This window comes from Rhinolophus sinicus, chromosome 3 (assembly GCF_057876585.1).
Source record: "Rhinolophus sinicus isolate RSI-liver-muscle chromosome 3, RSI-T2T, whole genome shotgun sequence".
In the NCBI taxonomy this organism is placed as follows: domain Eukaryota; kingdom Metazoa; phylum Chordata; class Mammalia; order Chiroptera; family Rhinolophidae; genus Rhinolophus; species Rhinolophus sinicus.
In genome coordinates, this window is record NC_142503.1 from 195686566 (window position 1) to 195705035 (window position 18470).

Here is an 18470-nt window from a genome sequence, read left to right on the forward strand (position 1 = left end):
TTTGCATTGTATTTTAACCTTTTTATGACAATATTTGAGAGAGAAAGTTTTAAAGTTTTATAGAGTCTGGTGTACTGAGAATTTTTGTTAAGGATTTTGCCATGAGTTTTATGCTGAAGGAGTCTTTTTACTCACCCAGACTCTTGGTATCTATGTTTTCCAGAAGTTCTTCTGGTTTGTTATTATTATTTTTTAACTTTAATTGAAATATAATCTACTTGAGGTGAGTTGAAATGGGGCTTTTCTTTTAAAAATCTGTCACTTTTCTAACTTCATCTATTGGATCATCAGTCTCTTTACAATTGAATTTTGAATGCTCTTTTCTTATATATTACATTTACGCACAATGCATTCACCTACACAAGTTTGCTTCAGACTTAGCTATTCTATTACAGGTAAAATGCTAGCATCACATTATTTCATTATTATTATGGTTTTATAATAGAATCAGTTTAAAGTAGGTCATCTTTCCTTCACATTACCTTTTCAAAAATTTGTTAGGTACTTTCACCTAAATCTTCCCAATGAAATTGAAAATCATTCATCTCTCCTGCTCTACTCCAAAAAAAAGGATAATTTTAATTGGAATTGTGTTCAATATAGATATTAATTTGGAAACAATGGGCTGATTTATCTTTTCTATCCAAAAGCAGCATGGGCTGGAATTTTGGAGTGTACTTTGGGGTAGTTTTGAGGAATTTCAACAAGTGATTGGAGGCTGCAGACATGTGGGATAAATAAATGGAAAATTGGGGCAAGAGATGCCTAAAGAGAATTTTAAAGAAGTTTTCCTTTGTGTAATATAATATAAAACAGCTTTGGCATTTTTTTTAAGGCACAGTAGTAAAGATACAGATTTTCTTCCAATTCTTTTTGGATGTTGTGTTTCTGTTTTCTCTGAATGTGCCTTGTGTTAGAATGGCACATACTGTAAGCCAACGTTGGTCAGGTTGCTTCTCTTGTGTCTGGTTAATTTATTGAACTGGCTTAAAACTATGAATATTTTCTTTCAGTTAATTATGCAATTTCTTAATTATTTCTTTCAGTCATTATGACTTGTATAACTTGTACTTATTTTTCCCATCTCAGAATATTATCTGGAATATACAGAACAATGCCAAGTGTGAATGGTTGGAGCTGGTGTCTTTGCATTGACTGGAAGCGGGTAGCTGGGATGAAGCATTACATACTATATTGACTATTGTTTTAAGACACATAGTTTTTAGAATATTAAGGAAGTATCCTTCTAGTTTTTGAATGCTTCAAAATATTTTTTTTTTAAGGAACGGTTGTTGAATTTGTGAAATTTATTTTGGCTTTGATAAAGATTATATTATGTATATAATTTCTTCCAATTTTGGCATCTTAATGTGATGTGATAAATCAAATTAATAGATTGTTAATATTAAACCTTTCTTATATCCCTAGTACAATATCTAGAATTCTCATATTGTGTATTTGAATTAATTTGGCTGTTATTTGATTTAGGATACGGCTTGTGTTCTCATGAGTAATTTAGATATCTAATTTTCTTTTTTTGTGGCATTCATTGTCAGCTTTTGCTCTGAGTGTGAAGTTTCTTTAGACCATAAATGGAAAATTTTTTCATTATTTTGTATGCTGTGGATCAAATTATTTACAATAATAATTATCTATTTCTTGAAGTTATTAGCAACTGGCAAAATTACTTGGCCTACGGGGTCTATTGGGGAGATAATTATGTTGAAAATTCCTTTTCCGTGTTTTCCCCATGGCTATAGGTTTACTAAAGTTTTCAAATTCTTCCTCGATTAATTTTTGCTATTTTCAATTTTTCCAAAAAATCATAATATTTTCAAATGTCTTTATATAAGGCTGTACATCCTATAAGTTTATAACTTTTAAGTCTCATCTGAGACACTATCTAGTTTCTCATATCCAATTTTGCATATTTATTTATTAATTTGGGTTGAATAGTGGTCTATATATTTTACTTCCTTTCTAAATATCAGCTCTTATAATTATTTATTAATGTTCTTATATTGTTATATATTTAATTAATATTTGATTTTATTGCATTTACTCCTCAGCTTCTTTTATCTTTGTATTTGTTTTGCTTTTCTTGAGATAGTTTATTATTTTAATTTACATACTGGGTTCAATATAGCTTTTTAATTTTTGAATTCAAAATTTTCTTACTATACTTACTGAAAAGTTTTGGGCTCAACTCCTCGTGTCTAGTGTTTAGTAGTTGTGAGCTACACTCAAAACACTATTTGTCCCAAGCCATACTCTATCCTTCAATTATTGATTTTGATTAATTAGTTGTTTCCAGTATGTCTTCAGATCATATTTTCCAGGAGGAGCAGAGTGGTGGCATACTTTCTTGCATCACTGAATTCTTTCTTTGTCCTTTACACGTGATCCCTTGGCTGAGTATAAGATTATTGAGGCATGCCATTTTCTTCTCAAAGCTCAGTAGACTGTTTCATTTGCCTCTTGATATGAAAAATTTTAAAGTCTGAGATTAGCTACATTTTTATTTTCTTTTGTAAGTAACCTATTAACTCTACTATCAGCCCTTCAGATTTGTAGGAAAACTTTCCCAGAGATTCAGAATTCCTTTAATATATACTTCTTTAGAGAATGGTTGGAATTATGTGAGCCTTTTTGAGGAGAAAAACAAACTCAGATAATTTTCAGTGCCAAATTCTTCTATATATATTTTATTAGCTTTTCAGCTTTGTTAACTCCTGTCAGGCCCTCTGAAATGCCAACTTTTCGCAAAGTGGGTCTTTGCTCTATCTTTCACATTTTCATCTCCCCTCACATATCTCTTTGTCTTTTTCTCTCTTTATATCAGGGATCAACAAACTATTTCTGTAAAAAGCTAAATAAAAAGAATTTTAGTTCTATGGGCTGTTCACTCTCTGGAACAAATATGCAACTCTGCAGCACGTAAACCACCATAGACATTGCATAAGCAAATGAGTATAGCTGTGTTCCAATAAAACTTTATTTACAAAAACAAGCCACAGGCCAGATTTATGGCTGTGGTTTGCTGACTTCCGCTCTAAATTCCTGGAAGGACTCTCTCTCTCTCTCTCTCTCTCTCTCTCTCTCTCTCTCTCTCTCTCTCTCTCTCTCTCTCTCTCTCCCCTTTCTTTTTCTCCTTTCTTTCTCTCTCTCTCTCTTTCTTTCTTTCTTTCTTTTTTTCTTCCCTCCCTCCCTCCCTCCCTCCCTCCCTCCCTCCCTCCCTCCCTCCCTCCCTCCCTCCCTCCCTCCCTCCTTTCTTTCTTTCCTTGCTTGCTTTTTCTATTTACTGATTTACTTTTCTGCTGTATAGATTCTAGTCTTTGGTCCCTTCAGTGAAGTATGGCCTGATGACTAAGGCTTAGGATGGCTGAGTTTAAATCTCTCAGCTTTTCCACTTACTAGTTTTTCAAGTTGGACAAGATATTTAACTGTTGTATATGCTTGTCTGTCATGTGCGCATGATAAAAGATCTTACTTGGAGAGTTGTGACAAAAGTTGACTGAGCTAATAAATGTCATGCACATAGAACAATGTCTGGGACTCTGTAAACATTTGGTAAGCTTTATCTATTATTGATTCTTTCATTATATATATATTTTTTCAGATCTCTTTTTAAACCTCAGGCTACATCTGAACTTGCTATGATAAAAGACATTTGTTTCTCAGGTTTAATATTTTCTATATTGTATCATACTTTAAAGAGAACATAGAGCTGATGCATTATAAACTTGCTTGAGTTTCCTGCAATAAATCCTCTTCTCAGCTATGCTTTTCACCTGCATTTTTATAAACACTGGTTCCCACTTTTTCATACTTCACCTAGGCATGGTTTGTTTTGTTTTATGTTTGGTATTACTTAAGTAAGGGTCGAGCTCCCTCTCCCTGTTATTCCTGCTATTTCTAAAACAATCCTCTTGGATCTTAATTCAAAGGCCCCACTGACAGCAAAGCCTGTTCCAAAATTCCAGGTGAAGAGCATGATGTACTCACCTTCTACTGGTCTCATAAGTTTTCCCTGCTCTCTATTCCAGTCTTTATGGATAAAATTTTGTTCTGGGATTATTGGAGAAATCTATGACTTTTCTTTTTTTGATGGATATAGAATGAGACTATTTAAAATCTGCTGTTCCCAGTATGGATGCTGGATTTCTTGAGCTTCTGCTCTCTTCCTATCTCAGCACGCACTGTCTTCTTACCTTTGATTCTTATTCTTCTACATTAATTGGTGATGGGGAGTTTTAGCCTTTCAAATGTCTACAGAAGAGGAAGATACAAATGAGCAGATTGAGCGTTAATGCGGTGGTTCCAAGTGTCTCAGAAAATGCTCAAACAAGTAGGGGTCGTCATCAGTTCTTATAGTCAGTGGTGTAACCTCCTAGATGCTAAAGATGGGATCTACACACTGTTTCATTGGACATGTTTTCCTGTCTCCTCCTGCTGGCCATGTTGCTTTTTTCAGAGTTAACACATGAGTCACTGACCCATCTTTTCTTATTCACCTTTAAGGTAGAGAGTAAGCAATTTGTCTTTGAGGTAAGTTCATCTTCAGTGATACTGTAAACATTTAGTAGGTATCAGCTATTATTTTGGTTTATTTTTACACATATTTCTATAGCAGGTAGGGCCAGGCTTAATTGGGCAGAGCGCCATAATCACTTGGGAATTCCTATTAGATACAAAGTCTAATGGAAAGAGCGTGAGTTATAGAGTCAAATGGATCTAGGTTAGAATGCTGATCTTACCACTTTGCTGTGTGGCTTTGAACAATTCATTTCACCTCTCTGAGATTAATTCTTTTCAAATACAAAAGTTGGGATAACGGTATATACACTGGAGTTATTTTAATGATAAAGTAAAATATTATGTGTGAAAGGGCCCAAGCAGGGATGCTTATTAAATATTGTCAGTATTGCTACTTCTTTTGCCAAATGTTAGTATCTACAGATAGAGGGATATTTTGTTCAAATGTTTCTTTTGTACTTATTTCTTTTACTTCAAAGATTTTTTATTAAAAATATAGTTAGCATACAATATTATTTTAGTTTCAGGTGTACACAATAGTTATACAAAATTCATATAACTAAAGAAGTGATCACCATGATAAGTCTAGCAACTGTCTGACACTGTACCACGCTATCACAATATTATTGACTCTATTCCCCATGCTGTATGTTATATCCCCATGATTCATTTGTTTTATACCTGGAAAATTGGACCACTTATTGCCCTTCACCTTTCCCCCCTTTTGAATTTTTCAATTACAGTTGACATTCAGTATTATTTGATATTAATTTTAGGTGTGCAGCATATGGTTAGACATTTATATAACTTAAGAAGTGATCCCCCTGACTAGTCTAGTACCCACCTGGCACTATACATAGTATTTACCATATTATTGACTATATTCCTTATGCTTTATTTACATCCCCATGACTATTTTATAACTACTAATTTGTACTACTTAATCTCTTCACCTCTTTCACCAGCCCCCCCAACCCCCTCCCATCTAGCATCCTGATAAATCTAGTACTCATCTGATGCCACGTAATTATAATAGCATTGACTATAATCCTTATGCTGTACCCTACATGTCCATGAGTACTTTGTAACAACCAATTTGTACTTCATAATCCCTTCCCTCTTTTCACCCATCACCCCAACACCCCGCCCATGTGCAACTATCAAAATGTTCTTTGTATCTATGAGTCTGTCTCTGTTTTATTTGTTTATTTTGTTCTTCAGATTCCATATATAAGTGAAATCACATTGCATCTGTCTTTCTCTGTCTGATATACCCCACTCAGCACAGTTCCCTCGAGGTCTGTTTATGCCACCAAAGATGGCAAAAACTCATTTTGTTCCATGGCTGAGCAATATTCCATTGTATATCTGTACCACCTCCTCTTTATTCATTCTTCCATCAATGGACACCCAGGCTGCTTCCCCAGCTTGGCTATTGTAAATAATGCTGCAGTGACCATATGGATGCACATCTTCCTTCAAAGTAGTGTTTTGGGTTTCTTTGGATAAATACCAGGCAGTGGGATTACTGGGTCCTTCTTTGTCTCTTATTAGAGTCTTTGTTTTAAAGTCTGTTTTGTGTGGTGTCAGTATTTCTACCACAGCTTTTTTCTTTTTTCCCATTTCCATGAAGTAACTTTTTCCATCCCTTTATTTTCAGTCTGTGTATGTCTTTCAATCTGAAGTGAGCCTCCTGTAGTCTCGTAGGCAGCACATATAAGCGTTTTGTTTTCTTTTCCATTCAGCAATCCTATGTTTTTGATTGGAGCATTTAATCCACTTACATTGAAAGCAATTATTGATAGATATGTAGTTATTGCCATTGTATTATTTTTTCCATCTTAAAGAAGTCCCTCTAACATTCCTTGTGAACTCCTTTAGCTTTTTCTTGTCTGGGAAGCTCTTTATCTGTCCTTTGATTTTAAATGATAGCTTTGCTGGGTAGAGTAATCTTGGTTGGAGGTCCTTGTTTTTCATCACTTTGAATATTTCCTGCCAATCCCTTCTGGCTTGTGAAGTTTCTGTTGAAAAGTCAGCTGACAATCTTATGGGAGCTCCCTTGTAGGTAACTCACTGATTTTCTCTTGCTGCTTTTAAGATTCTCTCTGTCTTTAACCTTTGCTATTCTAATTATAATGTGTCTTGGTGTGGGCCTGTTTGTGTTCATCTTTTTTGGGACTCTCTGTGCTGTCTAGCTTGTATGCCTATTTTATTCACCAGGTTAGGAATTTTTTCAGTTATTTTTTCAAGTAGATTCTCAATCCCTTGCTTTCTCTCTTCGCCTTCTGGTACCCCCTTGATGTGAATGTTGTTACACTTGATGTTGTCCCAGAAGTCTCTTAAACTATCCTCATTTTTTGGATTCTTTTTGCTGTTCTGTTTGGGTGTTTTCTACTACCGTGTCTTCCAAATTGCTGATTTGATTCTCTGCTTCATCTTGTCTGCTGGTGATTCCTTCTAGTGCATTCTTCATTTTAGTTATTGTACTCTTCACTTCTGACTGGTTCTTTGTTATGGTGTCTATGTCTTTTTAATGCTTGTAATCTTTTTGTTGAAGTTCTTACTAAGTTTCTTGAGCATCCTTATAACTAGTGTTTTGAACTCTGTCTCTGGTAGGTTGCTTGTCTCCATTTTGTTCAGTTTTTTTTCTGGAGTTTTCTTGCCTTGTAGGTTGCTTGCCTCCATTTTGGTTAGTTTTTTTCTGGAGTTTTCTCCTGTTCTTTCTTTTGAGACGTATTTTTTTGTTTTCTCATTTTGGCTGTCTGTATTTGTTTCTATGTATTAGGTAGGGCTACTATGTCTCCCATTCTTACCGGGTGGCTTTATGTAGTAGGTGTTCTGTGGGGTCCTGGCACAGTCTCCCTGGTCACCTGAGCTGGGTGCTCCAGGAGTGTCCCTTATGTATGTGGGTTGTCTGTGCTTTCCTGTTACAGTTTAGTCTTGCTTGCTATTGGCACATCAGTGGGTGATATTGACCCTGAGGCTGATTGGCTATGGGATTTGGCCACATTCACAGCTTGTGGGCTGCTGAGTGGGGAGCTTACCCCACTGAGTGGGATTCGTCCCCGTGAGCTCTGGTGCCTGTTGAGACTAACCTTTGTGTGTGACTCTTGTGGGACTAATTGGATGGTGCTCTGCAGCCAATCTCCAAGTATGTTGGTTCTGGGGCCTCTTGGGAGGGGCTCTGGTGCAGGCCCACATCAGCCACTGCCTGTGACTGGCTGGGGACTACCTGGTAGAAGCTACAAAGTGATCCCTGGTTGGTTGCTGCCTGTGCTGTACCTGGAGGTGCATGGGGGAGGCTACACTGCGAACTGAGGATGGCTGCCAGTACCAGGCCTGGGGTAACTCCACAAAAAGCCAAGACACCTGGAGGCCTGTTGCCACCTGCCAGGTCCTATAAGGTTCAGCTGCTGATAAAGCCTCCAGCAGGGTGCAAATTGGGTGTGGCAGTCTCAGTGAGTCAGTAGGATGGAGCAGCAGAGCTCACCTCGCCAATCAGATTCAGATTTGGCCTGTGGGGGGTGGACTCAACACAGGAAAGATGGCGCCTGTTGGCAGGCTGCTTGGGAGAAGGGTCCCACGGAGGGATAATGGGGATTCTCCCTCCAGTCCTTGCGCTGAAGTTACACAACTCAGCCTCTCCCCATATGTCTCGAAACCCCAAGTCTCCACTGGAGCCCAAGGTGAGTGCCTTCGAATGACTGAATTTGTGCACGGGCCCTTTAAGAAGGCATCTGGGTTTTCCACAACCTTCTGTCCCACTCAGATGGTTGAATCCCCACTGTTTTTCACAGCCAGATGTGAGGGCTCCTGTTCCCGACCCCAGTACTCCAGCTGGGGAGGCTAATCTGGGGCTGGGGTCCTTTGCTCCTCTATGGGGAACTTCTGTGGTCGAGACGTCCCTCCCAGTTTTTATCTGCCACACAGAGGTTTGGGGCCAGCCTGGTGCCTGTCTCTGCCCCTCCTACCAGTTTCCACACGGCTACTTCTTTACATCCTTAGTTTTAAAATTTCTCTTCAGCCAGATTTCAGATGGTTCTCCCGGTTGATTGTTCTATGATTTAGGTGTAATTCTGATGTTTTCATGAAAGGAAGCAGGCACAGTGTTTATCTACTGTGCCAACAACCCTCTCTCTCTTTTTTAAAATCTATAGATGTGCTATAGATAAGGATCATTTATAATATGAAGACATTTGTTCATATATAAAGATCATTTGTTTAGACAAGACGATAACAAAAATATATTAGACAAAACTGTATAGAATTGCTAGTATTTGATATTTTAATCGCTAACAGTGTTGATGTCATCTGGTTCAAACTAATATAACGTTTTAATGTTTATTTGTGTATTTATAGAACTGTTTTATTAACTGGATAAAATAACCTCGTTCACTTAAAAATCTGGAACACAGGGTTGTGCGAGACCTCAGACAACATTACACGTAGCGTGGATAAGAATTTGTTTTTGGATTTGATCGTGGAGATGAGTTTGAATACAACAAGGCCCTGGGTAGATGCATGATTCCTCTGAAATGAAGTTGCAGACGTATTTCTGGAAGTCCCTGACTGAGTGGACAAAATACAACCTGCATTTGAATTGAAGTGACCGGGTGACGTCCTTAACATCACCGAACTTCTTAGTCCTCACCTACTCACTAAATGTCACCACTTTGGCTTACTCGAAGGGCTGAGTGAAATAAAATATTCAAAGGCTCAGTTTAATGCCTGGTCTGAAGCGGGGACTCAGTAAATGGCAATGATACTACAGTATAATAGGTTTCGTTGTTTTAAGGATGGGGCTTTGTAGAAAAAGAGGAGCAGGCATTGTAGTGTCCTTAGATGCTACCCACCGAGTGACAAAATTTTGGTGCCCAGTCCTGGGGAACTAAACAAGAGGTCCAGGCCCTTCTGTGATAGGTGAGGTCATGGCATTTTACAACTCTTTTTCCTACGAGGGTGGGGTTGAGGTTGTGGTAGATAGTTTTTAAGGTGATTCCCAGGGACCTGCACTGCCCGGTATTCACATCCTGTGTAATCGCCTCCACTTGCGTGTGGGCAGGCTGGTGAATCAGTCTAGCAAACAGAATATGACAAAAGTGATGGGATGTCACTTCTGGATTAGATTATGAGAGACAGATTCCCATCACACTCTCTCTGTCTCCCTCTCTTGTTTTCTTACCTGCATACATGTCAGAGCCAAACTGCCATATTGGGAGCTACTGTATGCAGATGCCCACAGGGCCAGGATCTGGGGACAACCTCCACCCAACAGCCAGTAAAGAGTGGAGGTCTTCAGCCCAATAGCCTCTAAGTTCCCGGGTCCCACCAATAACCACAGGAGTGAGCTTGCAAGGGATGCTTCTCCCCTTGGGTCTTCTGATGACTGCAGAAGCTGCTACCACCTTGGTCATCTCCTGGACAGACCCTGAAACAGAACCCAATTAAGATGTGTCTCTTCGTGACCTAGAGAAACTGTGAGATAATGAATATTGTTGTTTCAAGCCACTATGCTTTGGGATAATTTGTTGTACAGCTACAAGTAACTAATACAAAGTATCCATGGAAACAAAAATGATCCTTTTGTGCTGCTGTTAAGGTCTGAGTGCCTTGTATAGAGGCAGCCAGGGGAAAGGGTGGCTTTGAGACCTTCCTGTGGGCAGAAGGTGGTGTGGCAAATACTGGTAGTGGCCAAGAAAGGGGGTCTCACTGAGTGGTGGTTCCTGGGGCCTGGATTTCAAGTCTTGGCATATGAAGTAAATAATAGCAGATCAACATTGACTGATGTGTGGACCCTAAAGCTTTGTAACCCGTTTCCTCCATGGTGGACCTTGAAACTACTCCTCTCTGAGACACACACTTGGAAAAATCACGCATCTAGAGGAAGGAAGAGGACCATAAAAGCTCATCTTGGAAATGATGCCTCTAAGAGCACAATTCTCTTCAGTCAGGTGAATTCCCTGTGTCCTTCCTAGGTTTTCTGGTTTGTTGGTTGCCCATGTCCTTTGAATGACAGACGGTCCAGTGTCGTCTGCCCTCCATGGAGACATGCCTGATTTGGTAGATCAGCCTTTTACTGTTTTCGTTGTGCATCACGTGTTAAACTTGCTTCTCAGGGGCCGTGTGGAGCCATGGAGAGAGATGGGCTTGGGGCCCAACCAGCCTGGGATGTGGGCCTGGCCCTCGGGCTTACGTACTGGGCAATCTTGGGGAATTGGCTTAGTCCTTAGCATCCTGGAGTCCTCAGCTGGAAAAGGGAGGTGACCATACCTATTTCATAGGGTTGTTCTGAGAATAAACAAGACCAACTGAGTAGCGTGAGAGCCTGGGATATGCTAATTGTCCACTATCAATACACAGGTGGTTGCCGCGAGTGTCCATATTATTTTGACCTGATTGTCTGCACACAGGCCCTGGGGCAGGTGTGTGTGGGGTTACCCAGGTCCTTCCCTGGCTGATGAATGCTGCACTCACAAGCTCCCACCTCAGAGCGGAGGCTCAGCCCACGTGTCCAGCCCCAGGACAGACTCACGGGGGATGTCAGGCAGGCAGACCCACTGGGAGGCCTCGCTGTGTGACAGAGCCAGAGGCAGAGCCCAGGCTGTCGCCAGTGCAGGGGGAGAGGCTCCGGCTGGGAGCCAGGTGGGGCCGCCTCTCCTCCCAGTGGGCGCTCTGTGCCTGAGGCGCAGCCCGCCTGCCGAGGGGGGCTCCTTGCAAGCTGTCACTGCCTGTCGCACCAGTCTGGTCAGCCGTGTCTGCATATCCACCCAAGCACTAATCAGGGAACCTGCAATTGCTTCCTCCCTGTGCTCTTCTGAAGGCACATTGTATCTTTAAGAAAGGTATGAGGCTGGGAAAGAAGAGAGGAAACATCGTAAAGAGAAAGGTGGAGGGCTTATTTTATTTGAAAACTGCACATGCTTTTTCAGACATGAATGGCAGTGGTGGGGTCTTCTCCTGGAAGCTGTGTGTTTTCCCTGGCCGCTGCTCCCCAGCCCTGGGCTGAGTGGGAAGGAGAACCGCACTCCTGCGGTGAAAATAGTTAGCCGGCCTGAACTGGGGCATGTAGGCGGCAGAGTGCTTGGGCAGGTAGGTGGTGCTTTTCACCACCATGTTCCAGGATAAATAAGTCAGAAGCCCTGGAACAGTCTTTGAAAGAGAGGAGCATGTATCCTCTCTTTGCAGCCAAATTTCTGAATAGCTGGAAGCATGTTGATGGTGCCACCATGGTGACACTGCAAGAAATTCCTGTTCATCCCGGTTGCAGTCATCATTACGGTGGCAAACACCCAGTTGGGGAGTCAGGCTCCGGCCCTGGAGAATAGTCGACGATCGCCTGTAGCATTTTGTTCCACTCCACCAGCATCCTAACTAGACAGCTTTAGTTTTAACATAAAATCCATATTCCAGACCTTTATGGAGGAGACATGCAAACTCCAGGGCTGGATTGCTAGCATCACAGAGCATTAGAACGAATTAAGGAGATTAAAGACTCTGGTAAGCTGCCGGAGTCCTTCCCCACCCCTATGTTTTCTACAAGGAGTTGTTTTAAAGGCGTGGGGCAAATTGCAAAAAGGGAGTGTTAAGAAGCAAACCAGTCATGCCACCCTCACTCTGAACCGAAGTCTGATTCCTTACCACGTGCGAAATTACTTGGGGAGAGGTCTTTAAAGACACCGAGGGTGGGCGTACAGACATGTTCGGAGTGTCACAGTGTGCTTTCTTCCAAGGTGGGAACATGCATTGAGAGCCATTCCTGCCCCTCGACGGATGGAAAGTCTCCCTTCGGTCCGGTGGTGTGACAAAACCCAAAGAGGGCGTCAGATGTGTGTGCTCTGGTGTTTGGAATTTAAGTAAAATCTGTAATTTTCCCCCTGCATTTCCTCAGAGAAATTAGCTATTCTATTCACTGCATAAATTTTCAGGTTTTGCTAGCACGACACTCAGGGTGTTGAATTTTTTATGACAAAAATGCTGTAATAATTGTTGAACAGATGTAAGTGTTGGAGACCGGGCTCTGGCAGACCTCAAGAAACCTCCATTAGCAATTTAACCCTGTCGTCGCTGTCGCTTGGTCCGCCGGGGCAGGAACAGTGTCGGATTGTTTCACTGGGCTGTGTGCGCAGAGGCAAGGAAAGAGTTTTCTGGAGAGCATGGGCGGTGCTTTAATGAGCTCTCTGCCCAGCCAGGGAGGAAGAACTCGGTGCATTCTAACCCCGAAATTACCATGGAACCAAGTTGTCTAGCTGGGTGATTAATAAACTAATTGAAATGAAGGGACACTTGTCATTGGTGAAGAGGCTTGTGAGCATAAGAGAGGACCAACAAAACAGCATCTCCTGGGGAGGAGGGAAGTGACAGTCTGTATTCGCTCTGGGCTCCGCCTGGTGCAGGCCAGCCCGGTCCCATTTGCACCTCAAAGCAAAGTCACATAGGGATCTCCCTCTATGCTGGCTGCCTACATAGAAGACAGCCACAGGGGACTTGCCGAGGACTTTGTCCACCAAGTGATGAAAGCCTGCAAAATGCCTCGGAATCAAAAGGTAAATCAAAAGAAAATGGCAGCCCCCAAGATGAGGTGGCGGTGACAGCCCGTCAGCGTGGAGCCACCCGACAGGCCTGGTGGCAAGTGCAGAGGCTGCCAAGAGAACCGCCTGAGGAGGCTGCCACTAAGACAGATGTCATGCAGGAGAGAGCGCTTCCGTTGCTTTTGGTGGGGCCTGATGGAGCAGGAAGTGGTACTACACGTGCCACTTAAGAGAATAATAATACCAAGAAAAGAAGGGGTTGTTAAGGGGACAGGCAGGGGAGAGAGGCTGGAGAGAGAGAGAGAGAGAGAGAGAGAGAGAGACAGAGACAGAGACAGAGAGACAGAGAGAGAGACAGAGAGAGAGACAGAGAGAGACAGAGAGACAGAGAGAGAGACAGAGAGACAGAGAGAGAGAGAGAGAGAGAGAGAGAGAGAGAGAGAGAGAGAGAGAAATGAAAAGGTCTTTCACAATATTTGGTAAAGGAGGAATTGAATTAATGGCCATCCTGAGCTGGTGTGTGTGTGTGTACATGTGTGCACCCACGTGCATCTTTAGTGTAAGGATTTAGTTTTCCTTGAGGGGCTTCGGACAGCTTGGGACATATTGTGGTGGAGGAGGTGACAGCTCTGCCTTTCCTGAGAGGAGGAGCAGCCACAAGGCAAAGGAGGTCACGGGCCCTGGTTTTGAGGAAGCCTCCTTGCTGCTTTCCTAGCCACTGACTTTGAGTTTCTTGCCAATATTGGGTTACCCAACATACAGACTGGACCCCGGCTTGGAGTGCTAGCAGAACAGGAGCAATGGAGACAGATGGAGGCAGGATGAGGAGACTCTCCACAGGTGCTTTCCTGTGACTGCCTGTGACGTTAGTGATGGACGGGCCGTGAACTTCAGCACCGGGGCCCAGAAGTTTCCAGGATACTCAGACCCCCAAGCCCTGAAAGTAATCCTTGCTCTTTTTCATGTGCATTTCAAACTCAAATTAATATGCAAACAGAACAGCAAGAGTGTCCAGTGTGATAACTGTGATATGTTTTTTAGATATCAAATTCTTCGAAAACCTGCTTCTGACTATGGGGAGAGGCGTCTTCTGGTTGCCTGCGTCCTAAACAGGTGTTTGGTCTGCCCTTTGGGAACTCAGTCCCAGTCTGTGTATGAAAAATCAACTTTGTTTTTTGAGGCCTAAGACGAGATTAACTTCGGTCTAGGAAGTGATTGTAGATAGGCTCTTAGCCATACATGTATAATTTGGCTATAAAATGCAACATGTTGGTTTGACCATAGAAATTCACTGTTTTAAAATCTCAAAAAACAACAAAAAAAAGCGTTTGAGAGTAAGGCAGTCAGTGTCACAAAGATCAGTATGTAGTGGCCAGGTGTTGGCGGTGAGAGAATTTGGCATTTTATTTTTTTCTGCCATCCCTTTCCCGAGGTCCATTTGCAGTCAGAGGATCTATTGGTTTGGCAGCATGAAGATGGTTCTGGTGTTTCCGCCATTGCCTCCTTTTTGCATATGCTTCCAGAGGAACTGTCTCTCTCCATTGGGGATTTGTTGAAAACTCTCATATGCATAACTATGTTATGAGTCCTTTAGGGCAGCGAGAACGGGCATGGCCCAGCCTGGTAGGATGCCTTTGGTAAGAATCTATCTTGGGTCCACGTAAAGCCTTCACCGGCGGGTGTGTGACCCGTCGCATCTCCAAGGCTTCATTTCACTATGTATGAAATGTCACAGTTGTCCTCCCCACAGCAGTAGGCCCAAGGATGAAACAGTACAGGAAGCTGACATTGCAGTGAGCTACTTGGTGAGCGCTTCATAAATACATATTGCATTGAGCGTCACAAAACAATTAGGTGCTAGTAATGGAACCCACAGAACGGGTTCTATGTAGAATTTATGGCACACTTAATTTAAGTGTAATTGTATACCTCGCATCATAAATTATGTGCCGTGGGGTTCTGACATGCACTTCTATTATCTCACTAAGATTTGCTGTCTAAAGGAATGATCTTTCTGGGCCAGTCCAGATGTTTCTCCTGTTTTCATCCACAGTCTGCTGGTTTTCTTTATTGTTGCACTTTGTTTTGTTTTTAGATGCTATACATCAGTCTGTGCTTGGAGAGCCATTTTTGCTCACATCAAGGTTCATTACTAAGAGCAGATGTCCTCAATCTACAATTATTCAATTCAGAGTTTGAGTACTTTCCTTCCCAAATATATATAAAGGAGATTGCTTTCTTCCAGTGCTCTCGGTCCTGATTCATGACCCTTATTTCTAGGTTGCCATTATTGTGTTAAATGAATTCCTATAGCAAACCACCATCATGTTCTTGGTTGACCAAGATGAGGCCCAAATTAATTCAGGATAAATCTCTCCGTCTCTTGAGTTCATGCCATAAGCCGGGCATTGTGTTGAGCTTTACATACGTATTTGGTTCATGGAGTGTCTTTGAGGCAGACACCATTAATTTTCTCCCCAGTCTCCTGTCCCTTGCTTTATTCCTGCCAGGAGAAGCCTGGTTTGTAATGGCATCAAAGTACACAGCTTACGACTCGTTTGCCCAGGCTCCTAGAGATGAGAACTGTGGCTTGCCCAGTTTTTCCGTTCTTCTTGTTAGACCACAATGCGTGTCTTTTTTCAGCCTCTGGGTTGGTTTTTCTTGGGTCAAGTGGCCACCAACCCAGTGGTTGCCATCTCTAGTATGGCCTTCATACCAGAACCACTTGATTGGGACCAGTTCTCGTCCCTAATTTTGCTGAGACTCTATCCTATCCCATGGCTTTATCTCAAATAACTGACATGCCAAGATTTTTAAGTAATTACATCATTTCTACCTTATAGCTGAAGAAACAGAGACCTTTTGATTCGTGACATTCACTTTGCTAGTGAATGGTGATGCCAGGCTTCTCCTTGGATCTCTCTAAATCCTGATGGTTTTTTCCCCCTTGTTATCATTGTCTTGGCAGAATCCCTTGGGCCGGACCAGATTGGATGAGAAGGAACTGTCCGTGCAAAGAGGATGGAGGACGGGAAAACAAACTAGGTGAGAAAATCTACTTAAGTTGAAGAGACGTGGGAGAAAAAGGGTTTGCCCAAATTATCCAGAGCCAGGGAGCAGGGCGGACCAGGCTGGTCTACAACCCTATGGATGGTTTCAGAATCCTTAAAACTGAGCAAGGGGCAGCCTTTTCTGGACCCCTCAGTCCATGCTCACTGTACACTTGCCACTCGTAGACCCAGGCAGAAAGGGGCAGAAGAAAAGTCAGCGGACTCTGTGGGCATGAGAGAGCATGCTCTTGGTCACAGAGGAGCCCTGAGCTTACAGCTCTCGGCTGGAGCTGCACGGCCTTTAAACTCATGATTTCATCCAGGGAAAAAACCGTTCGCGAAAGCAGGCTTTTTCTGCACGGGCATCCGATACTCAGAGATTTGCTGATGTAACAATTATTTGCACTATTTATATTCAAATGTTCTTAAAAAAAATGCAGCTTCCAAATTTACCGATAGTAACTGTGTGCAAATCAGGAAACTTATCTCCTTTTTATAGGCGAAAATCAAATCACACTTTACATTTTTCTCACTTGCAGAATATTAGATGGCAGTGTCTAAATGACTTGTGTTTATGAAAAAGGTGAATTTTAAGAACAAATTTTAAAACTGCATAAGCAGTTTAATGGGTGTTTTTAGAAACTGAACTGAACTGCCGTTACATATTTATACTAAGCTTGTACCCACATCATCGCAGCTGTTACAGCTAAGCCTTGCACACGATCATGGCTGCAGGTTTTGTTCATGACCCTGTGGATGACAGGACTGTTGAATAAAGTTCTAAAAAACAAAAGAAAACAAGGTGGTTGATGTCCCTGCTTTCTTTCCATAAAAACCGATAGAAAACTTGTTTTCTGACCTGTAATCTGAGATCTGATTGAGTTCTCAATATCGTGCAATTCACAGATTCTGCCCCCATGTATGCACACGTCTGTAGTTGTCACATGGTTTTCAGTGTTCTTAATGAGCTGTTAACAAGCTGTCAATTACCTATGCAGATTAGGGAGCCGCCATTGGGAGGTGGTTGTATCTGGAGTTAGAGAGTGCTACCTTCGAATGTTATGAAATCAATCATCCTTGCTTTAATAGCTGTCTTTACCCATGTGTCTCTTGTCATGTCTGGGTCTTTTTTCATTATAATACCTACCACATAAGAAAAGCCCTCTGGGAATTTTGAAGGTACTTAGAAGGGAGCTTACCTAAATCTTTTATAACTTTCTACTTGGCGTACATGTTGCCTTGGATGCAGGCTTACCTTTCCATCTCTGACTTTCAAGGCATAGTACACCCTTCTCTGGAGCAGAGAAGCTCGCTACTATTCCTATGCTGATGCGAAGGGATCCTTTGCGCATGTTTTCTCTGCAGCGAAGGTCTCTACCCTCTTCAGCGTTTGGTGAATCTTAGGCACAGGTACATTGACAGCAAGTAAGTCAAGCTAAATGCTAGGAAAGACATAGGAAAGCGTATTAACTCAACCAAGTGTGCTGAGCCCCATGTTTCAGGCACCGTGGACACAGAACGAAAGCAAGGCCACCGCCACATGGAGGTGACATTCTGGTGGGGAAGACTGATAGCAAATAATACCACACTAAGAAAATGGCCCCAGGGTAGGGACAGTGCTGCATGATATGCAAACCAAGAGAAAGATCAGAGCAAGGACAAGCTGGAGAGGTCGGAGCGGGAGGTAGTTGCATCCGAAATAGAATGCTCACCTGAGGACTCACTGACGCAGTTACATCTGAGTCAAACCTGGGAAGAAGTGAAGTTGTTGGTCACAGGGATGCCTGGGGAAAAGCATCCCAGGCAGAGCCAACTTCCAGTGCAAAGAGCCTAAGAAAGAAGCAGGTTCTGGACCAATGAGGTGGGGTTGGGGGTGGGATCTGAGGGAGGTATGCTGGGGACATAGGTGAGCAGATCACGTGGGCTTCTTTGGCTTTTCCTCTGAATGAAATGGGAGACCATTGCCAGGTGTTGTTGCTTATTTTTTTTAACTTTCTACTTGAACTAGTTTTAGATTGACAGGAGTTGCAGAGAGCACCAATGGCCCCTCTACCTTTCACCCATCTTCCTCTAATGTTCACATCTTGCATAACCATTGTGCATTGATCAAACCTAAGAAATCCACTTTGATGCAATACCATAAACCTAACTGCAGACTTTATTTGGATTTTTCCATTTCTTCACTTTCTTTTTTCTGTTTCGGGGTCCAGATTAGTTTGTTCAACATCTCCTTGGCGTCCTCTAATTGGTGACGGTTTCTTGGTCTTTTTTGGACCTTGACACTTTTGCAAAGCAGTCAGGTATTTTGTTGAATGTGCCTCAATCTGGGTATGTCTCACATTTCCTCATGGATAGT

At 42.2% G+C, this 18470-nt stretch overlaps 1 long non-coding RNA gene across 1 annotated transcript in view; it reads left to right on the plus strand.

Moving 5' to 3' along the window:
- Nucleotides 1–18470, plus strand: part of LOC141570808 (uncharacterized) — a 333482-nt gene that overhangs the window by 211955 nt on the left and 103057 nt on the right. The window contains exon 2 of the long non-coding RNA XR_016020575.1: nucleotides 16033–16109. This is a non-coding gene — a long non-coding RNA (uncharacterized LOC141570808). The remainder of the gene's footprint in view (nucleotides 1–16032; nucleotides 16110–18470) is intronic.